Source organism: Micromys minutus (assembly GCF_963924665.1).
Source record: "Micromys minutus genome assembly, chromosome: 9".
Classification (NCBI taxonomy): Eukaryota; Metazoa; Chordata; class Mammalia; order Rodentia; family Muridae; genus Micromys; species Micromys minutus.
In genome coordinates this window covers 47,579,339-47,587,373 of record NC_137978.1, presented here as the reverse complement: position 1 = coordinate 47,587,373, position 8,035 = coordinate 47,579,339, and the positions used below count along the sequence as shown (strand labels likewise).

General features: G+C 49.7%; 1 pseudogene across 1 annotated transcript; it reads right to left on the bottom strand.

The window, feature by feature from the left end:
* Positions 1-1,306: 1,306 nt before the first annotated feature.
* LOC308424636 (small ribosomal subunit protein uS10-like) lies at positions 1,307-1,665 on the bottom strand (annotated as a pseudogene). The gene has a single exon. The product of its transcript is annotated as a small ribosomal subunit protein uS10-like (transcript).
* Between the last annotated feature and the right edge of the window lie 6,370 nt (positions 1,666-8,035).

Genomic DNA, 8,035 nt, shown 5'->3' with positions numbered 1-8,035 from the left:
TCCATAAAGGTCCCATTTTACAGGGGAGAAAACTGAGTCACGGGGCTGAATGATTTATCAGGCAAATAGCTACCATACAGATGCTAGGGTTGGGACCAGGTCGAGGGGGACAGCACAGCCGGACACAGAGAATTTTTTTCTCTAAGTACAGTGGGAAGGTGTTGAAAGGTTTTAGGCAAAGGCTGCCAGCTCTGCCTTACCGTTCAGATATTGCCGACATGCTTTTCTGGGCACACTTGGGAGGCCTGCTTTTCTGCCTGTGTTTCTGTGTGCTCAGCTGTGGCCTTTCAGGAAACTCAGTCTTGGTAATAGTAACAGGGTGAGTCAAGGCCAGATGCTGATGGAGTAGGACAGCCGTGAATCCCAGTCCCTTCTGGGAAAAGAACAAACAGCACTAAGTCACTACAAGGATTCTTCCACAATTAGAAAGATGGAAGCCGACTGTCCAGGTGGGGTTCCTGCTCTGAGCCTCCCTCCTCCTGGCCGGCAGGGCACTTTCTTTTTTGTATGTTTGTATGTAGCCTTGGCTGGAACAAACTCTGTACACCAGGCTGGCCTCAAACTCACAGAAATCCAGCTGCCTCTGCCTCCCTAGTGCTGGGATTAAAGGTGTGCATCACCACCTGGCTTTTTTTTTTCCTTCTTTTTATTCTGAATTTTTCATTTTCTGTCGTCGCCGTGTTTCATTTGCTGTTTAAAGAATGCTTTTTGTTATTGATTAAAGGCACTAGGGGTAGAGGTCAGTCTTCCCCGGGGTACTGGGGTCCTGTGCCCGCTGTGCCAGTGGGGCTGCGGTTCTCACAGCTGATATGAGTGGCTTCCAGAACCTTCCTGGTTCCTTTAGTTCTCATCCGCTGGGCTGGGGACACAAGGTAAGAAAGAGGCAAGCTGGAGGCTCCACCTCTCAACTGTTCACATTGATGGGTTTCTGTTCTCTTTTTTAAGGTCTTTAATATTTAATAATTGTATCTATATGAGTGTTCTGCATGTGTGTACGTGTACCCTGCGAGTGCCTGGTACCTGGGAAGGTCAGAAGGGGCTATTGAACTAGAGTTAGAGTTGTGAGCCACCATGTGGTTGCTGGGATCTGAACTTCTAGAGCCCACACAGTACTGTGTCCTTATCATTAGACCAGGAGCCTTCAGCTTGGTCAGGCTCCGCACTTCTCAGGCCCATAAGATCTTCACACACCACTTTGTGTGTGTGAATATGTGTGCATGTGTGTACACATACATGTGGAGGGCACAGGTCAAGGCAAGGTGTCTTTTTTTTTTTTTTTTTAACTCAATTTATTTCAACAGTTGTCTTAGGCATCTGCAATGGTGACTTCAACCTCCACTTCTGGCTCGATACTGATGGAAGTGATCTGCTCAACAGTCTCAGAAGGACTGTGTAAGTCAACGAGTCGCTTGAGGAGCCTCATCTGGGAGCGATCCCATGTCTTGGAACCTTCTCCACGAGGTGTTTTTCTGGTAGTGGCGCTCAAATGTCTCAGCGCATGCGCACTGGTCCTTTCACTTTCGGATTCTTTTCCTCTGCTCCCCTGATCAAGTCCCCACAGTCCTTTTCCAGCGCCTCCGCGGTGAGGCTGGTGAGCGCGATTCGAATTCGGTGAATGGCCACTTAGGGCTCCACGGGCCTCTTTCTAATATCTTCAAATGCCATGGCTGGGGTGCAGGAGCGAACAGGAGAGAGCCCAGCAGCAAGCAACACCAGGTCTCAGAAAGGCACCTTTTTTTTTTTTTTTTTTTTTTTTTTTTAAGATTTATTTATTTGGGGCTGGAGAGATGGCTCAGTGGTTAAGAGCACTGACAGCTCTTCCAGAGGTCCCGAGTTCAATTTCCAGCAATCACATGGTGGCTCACAACCATCTGTAATGGGATCTGATGCCCTCTTCTAGTGTGTCTGAAGACAGCTACGGTGTACTTATATATAATAAATAAGTAATTTTTATTTATTTATTATATATAATAAACATACCTCCCTAGCTCCTTTTGTTTGTTCTTTTGAGTCAGGGTTTCACAATATAGCCAAGGCTGGCCTTGAGCTTGCTGTCCTTCAGCCATGGTATGCTGGGGGTACAGCTACACCCTGACACCTGACGGCAAAGGTGATCTTTCAGTGTGTTCCGCCAGGTCTGGATGTCTGTAGTCTAGCAAACACCGACTCGTTTGGCCGGTCTTGGCGGGTCCCTGGAAGAACTAACTGAACTCAGGGCCGCGCGTTCCTTCTGCATCTGATTCCATCTTTTCCTCTCTCCGCTTCAGCCACTTTGAATGCTTCCTGTGCTGGAAATCATCATTTGCAAACTGTAACACATGCATACACACCATACATAGACACCACACACACACACACACACACACACACACACACACCATGTCGTCACTCTTTCCTTTCAGTAGACTGTGCTGAAACCAGGTGAAGTGTCATTCACTAGTTTCTCTTAAGCAGAAGACTCACGTTTCCTCCTTCCCTTTCTTTCCCACTGGATGAACAGGGTTGCTGGAGCTGGAGCAGCCAGTTTGAACCATGCGGCAAAAGGCAAATATGGACCGTTCAGGAAGAAGGCAGAAGAGGTCCTAATGTCTGTACTCTTATCATATCTTCCTGGACTACATTCTGTGTTTTGTGATTGTAGACCAGGCTAGCCTCCATCTTGCAGAGCTCTGCCTGCCTCCGCCTCGTGTTTGCTGGATTTGCAGGCTTGTGCCCCACACCCAACCCTATTCTTGGACCTTGAAACAGAGAGGTGCATTTCCGTTCATTCAGCTCTCTGTTACTTCCGTCATTCATAGCTGAACCTGGATTAGGACCCAGGTTTGCTTACCTTTGATATGCTTGAACAGTACTTGTCAAGAAGAGATGCCGATTGGTTTGAGGTGGGCTCTCGTATGGCACAGGTTGGCCTTGAACTAATAGCTGAGAGTAGCTTTCGACCTCCCAAATTCTGAAATTAAAGTTGTGTGCCGCCACACCCATCAGCTTCTTGGTGGCCCCAGGAGACACTGGAAGCCAGGGGTGGGCAGCTGGGGCTGTAAGATCTGGGTGCTGTTTAACCTTGGAACAAAATCATGGTGTGCCTGGCAGCCTCGCATAAGGATGAGGAAGGAAGCTCAGGGGAGCCACTGCGCAGGTGGCCCGTTCCCTAGAGTCTCTTCTGCGGCCTCCAGCTACCCCTCCCCCGGGTCCCTGCGCGTTAGACTCCGCTCCGCAGGCCTAATTGATTAGGGCTGGAGAACTGGAGCAGGCGCACAGGCACTCGCAGCTTAGTGACTAGCCTCATCTTTTCAGTGTCTTCTGGACCTCAGGGGTAAAAGCGCTAACTGCCATCGCATCTCAATGTGACGCTGGGGCTTCACAGAATAGTGTCCCGAGATCTTCAGGAGAATGACCCGGAGGCTGGAGTATCAGCTACACATGTGATGCCAAGCTACTTCAGTATCAGCTACACAGGTAGTCTTGGGGGCTCTTCACTCCACCTTGCCCTTATTCCCTTCCCCCGGGGAAAGCTGAGTTCAAACGCTGCCCTCCTTGAGGGACAGGAAACCACTAATCCCTACTTGCTGGTTGCCAAGCAACCCAGGATGAGCCTTCAGAGGTCATTTCTCAGACAGCTCTGCGCCTCCCCACAGCCTGTGAACAGATGCCCCCTCCTCCCCGCCCCCCATCCCCGCAAGCAACTAGTCCCAGCTCTAAGCAATTGCTATGCTCCTGCAGCAGGTCTCCCTGAGAGTAAACAGAGAGAAGGAGGTCTCCAGGGACGCAGGCAGGGCAGTGTGGAGCCTGTTGCACGTGGAAAGGGAGAGGGGCCTGGGCCAGGCTCCCAGCAGCCCTGCAGCATTCTCCTTTTCTTGCCCAGGGCTGTGCCTGGGAGGAAGGGGAGGAGGAAGATGCGTTCTTTAGAATGGCTGCATTGTGTAGGAAAGAAGGCTTGCCTACTGACTGCTGGCCAAAATACTACAGCCTTTGACAAGAGGCTCCCAATGAGCTAGGAACGTCTGAAGCCCTGGGTTTGATCTTTAGTATTTCATAAAACTGGGTGTGGTGATGTATTCCTGGGATCCCAGTATTGGGGAGAAAGAGGCGGAAGGATCAGGGTCATCCGTGCCCACACAGAGTTACAAGCTAGAACCTGTGTCAAAAATAAATAAAGCTGGGTGTGGTGGCTGATACCTTCAGTCTCAGGACTCAGGAGGCAGAGGCAGGAGGATCTCAGTGAGTTCAAGACCAGCCAATGATACGCAGTGAGGCCTTGTCTCAAATAAGTAAGAAACTGAAAAATCAGGAGGCATCTGTAGTAACCAGTCATTTGTTCTTTGTTTTTAGGACAAAATCGGAGAGGCTGCCTCAGCCTCAGGGAGGCTTTGCCCTCTGGTTGCAGGAAGATTCGAGATGCAGACAACTCCGGGTTTGTTCTGGTGTCCTGTGTTTTGCTTTTTATTTTCTTAGTTTTGTATTTTTGAGAAATGATCTCACTCTGTATCCCCTGGCTGGCCTTGCACTCACCGTGTATGAGCATCGTAGCGGCAACAAAACTTAAGACGTGTTTTACGTTCAAACTCTTTACAAAGTACTGATGGCTTCTTCCGTAAAGATGACTTCTGTTGACCCAGAGACAGCGCCCAAGATAAGGAGCTAGGGGACAAGGACAGAGGTCCTCCATGCGGTGGGAGGCAGGAGCGGCGTGGCCCTGAGACATCGCAGAGGCCACTCAGGCTGCTGATAAGCACTAGGGGCGTCTCTCCTAAGGATTGCTTTATGCTCCAGGTCTATGGGGGTGGAGGGGGGTCTGGGCTAAACAAACATAATTCTGGCTCTAGGGGGTGAAGCCTAGCCCTATAGCCTTGTGTAGCTAGCAAAGGGTCACCAGGTTATAAACGCCACCCTTCCCCAGCCTCCAGTTGGATGATGGGTAATCTGCCTTGGAAGAGACAAACCTGTGTGTTTAACCTTCCTGGTTTTCCTTGTGCTCCTTTGTGCTAACCTTCTACAACTCTGTAGACCAGGCTGGACACAGACTCACAGAGATCCGCCTGCCTCTAACCCCCTACGTGCCGAAATTACAGACATGTGCAATTACTCCCTGACTGAAACAGTAGATTCTTGTTTTTAGATGTGTATGAGTGTGTGTGTGTGTGTGGGGGGGGGGACTGGAAAGACGGCTCAGTGGTTAAGAGCACTGGCTGCTCTTCCAGAGGTCCTGAGTTCATTTCCCAGCACCCACATGGTGGCTCACAACCATCTGTAATAGGATCTGATGCCCTCTGGGTATGTCTGTGAGGGCGTGTCCAGAAAGAGCTAGCTAGTGAGGAGAGCCATCCTGAATCCCATCCCATTGGTTGAGGAGGGTCCAAATGGAATAAGGGAGGAACGTCTGGAGAGGGCTTGTCTCTCTCCTCCTGCTCCATTTCTCCCCACTCCACCCCAAGCCCACCCCCAGTGCCATGCTGGATGGAACTTTTAAAGTCTCCGGCTGAGGGCAGTCTTCCCTCTGTTTATACCAGTCATCCCAACGGAGGTGAGCTCACAAGGGCTCTGCAGACTCCCATATAAGCCTTCCATCTAGCTCTAGTGTGAGCAGGAATAGAGTGGCCTGTTGTAGGCTTGGAAACGAGGCTGTGTCAGCATGTGCCTCAGCTGCCTGCTGGATCTTTCAGGAGAGCATGCATGCCTTACCTCCGACACTAACGTCCAGGCAAACACGTGGGCAAGGACATACATACTGCGGGTACTCTGGGCCTGTTTGCCAAAAGGCATGAGGCATCCGCCTTATTTTCCTTGTCTGTAAAATGGGCTCACAGGCGTCGCTGAGTCCCAGAAACAAATCTTTCCCAAACCTCCAGTTCTTGTAGGTTCTCAAACTTTGTCTCTATAAGTCTATCCTCTAATCTGGAGGGACTCCTTTTTGACTCAAACCCTTTTTGACTTCTTGAGAATGTGATCTTTGATGCCATGCACGGTAGCAAATGACATTAATCTCTGCACTCGAGGCAGAGGCAGAGGCAGGCAGATTTCTGTGACTTTGAGGCCAGCCTGGTCTACATAGTGACTTCAGAATAACTAGGGTTGTTACACAAAGAAACCTTGTCTCAAAAACAACAATAACAACAAACACACACACACAGAGAGAGAGAGAGAGAGAGAGAGAGAGAGAGAGAGAGAGGGAGGGAGGGAGAGAGAGAGGGAGGGAGAGAGAGAGGGAGGGAGAGAGAGAGAGAGAGCACCTATCCCTCCCAGAGCCTGCTTGGCTACCAGGAGCAGTGGGAAGCAGAGGCTCCATGCTATACTCTGCAGTCAGGCTGCCCACACATCTTGACTAATATCTCTGATGACATTCTTGTCAGGGGCTGATGGACGGTGGTTAGCTGTGATATGCTGTGGTGCCATAGTTACTGTCTGACCGGGGATGGCATGCCCTGACTGGTAAGAAAATGGCAGATCAGGTGGCTGTAGCATTTGGTAACTATGGTGACAGCATTGAATAATGTAGTGGCAGAGACTGGGTGTGGTTGCCCCAGCATCATCACTCTTTGTCAGCCACAGGGTAGATGTGGCTGAGGGCTGGTTCCAGTGGAAAGCTGAGGATCAGGACCAGTTATATCTCGGTGGCTTTAAGCTTTTCATGCTAGAGAAAGACGGGTGCTAAGAAGAGGGTGGGCTGGAGAGATAGCTCAGTGCTTAAGAATGCTGGCTGCTCTTTGGGAGGATTCAGTCTGGTTCCGCACACCTACCTCAGGTGTGCCTCTAGTAACACCAGCTCTCAACAACCCAATGTCCTCTTCTATTCTCTGCAGTCTGAAAACACACACATGGCCCACAGACAGACACACACACACATACACACACACACACACACACACACACAAATACACACACACTCATGCACACACATACATGGGAAATACTTTTCTTTCTTTTTTAAGACAGGGTTTCTCTGTGTAGCCCTGGATGTCCTGGAACTCACTCTGTAGACCAGGCTGGCCTCAAACTCAGAGATCCACCTGCTTCTGCCTCCCAAGTGATGGGATTGAAGTCCTGTGCCACATCCAGCTTGCAAAAACTTTTTAAAGAGAGGATTAAAAAAAAAAAAAAAAAAGATGGTTTAGCTGTTAATAGCACTTGCTGCTCTTGCAAGAGACCAGAGTTCAAGTCATGGCACCAATACAGAAGGTTCACAAGCACCTGTATAACTCCAGCTCCAGGAGATTCGATTGCTTCTTCCAGTCTCTAGGGGCACCTGCACACATGTGCAAATGCACACACACACACACACACACACACACAAATGGAAGCCTAAGATACCAGCTGGGTCACTTGGCTAGAATTTTACGTATCCTGTGCAGCTTCCTGATGACGGCAGATGTTCCACCCTCCTTTCTAGAAAACACGTCTCACATTGCTTAAAAATCATCCAGTGGCTCTGCTTGGAGGCAGCCACATCCACAGGGGTCCTGAGTTCCCCCAGGATGCATGGCCATCACCTGCCCTCCATGGGAGAGGAGACTTCTGTGATGACGGCAATGCCCCAGTAAAGCCCAGGAAGAGGATCTCAGAGCTTCCAAGAGGAGTTGCCAAAGCCTGTCAAAGCTGCTAGAAACCTGAGTTGTATTCTGGGAGCGTTAGCCTAAGGAAGACAAACTTGGAGGTTAAACAGGCCCATCTTAGTTGATGTAGACTGAGGCCTGGGGTTGTGTGGTTCTGAGACTTGGTATGGTTTGCCCTGGGTGATTTGGCTATTTGGAGCCTGACATAACTTTTTTTTTTTTTTAAAGGTGAATCTTCCAATCTCTTGACTCAGCAGATCAGTCCTGGGAGGAAGGCCTTCATGCCCCAGGCTTCCTGAGCTCCTCCAGAAGGACTCACGGTCTCCTTGAAATGAAGAAAATCCCAGTTCCAAACTGACCACAATGCTTGGTGACTTGATCAAAACTTCACTCTCGTTCCCAGGTAGGATGGAAATCATGTGATATTCCAGTTGCTGCTGCATGGTCCTAGACATGGAAATCTTACTACAACCAGTCCACACAACTTC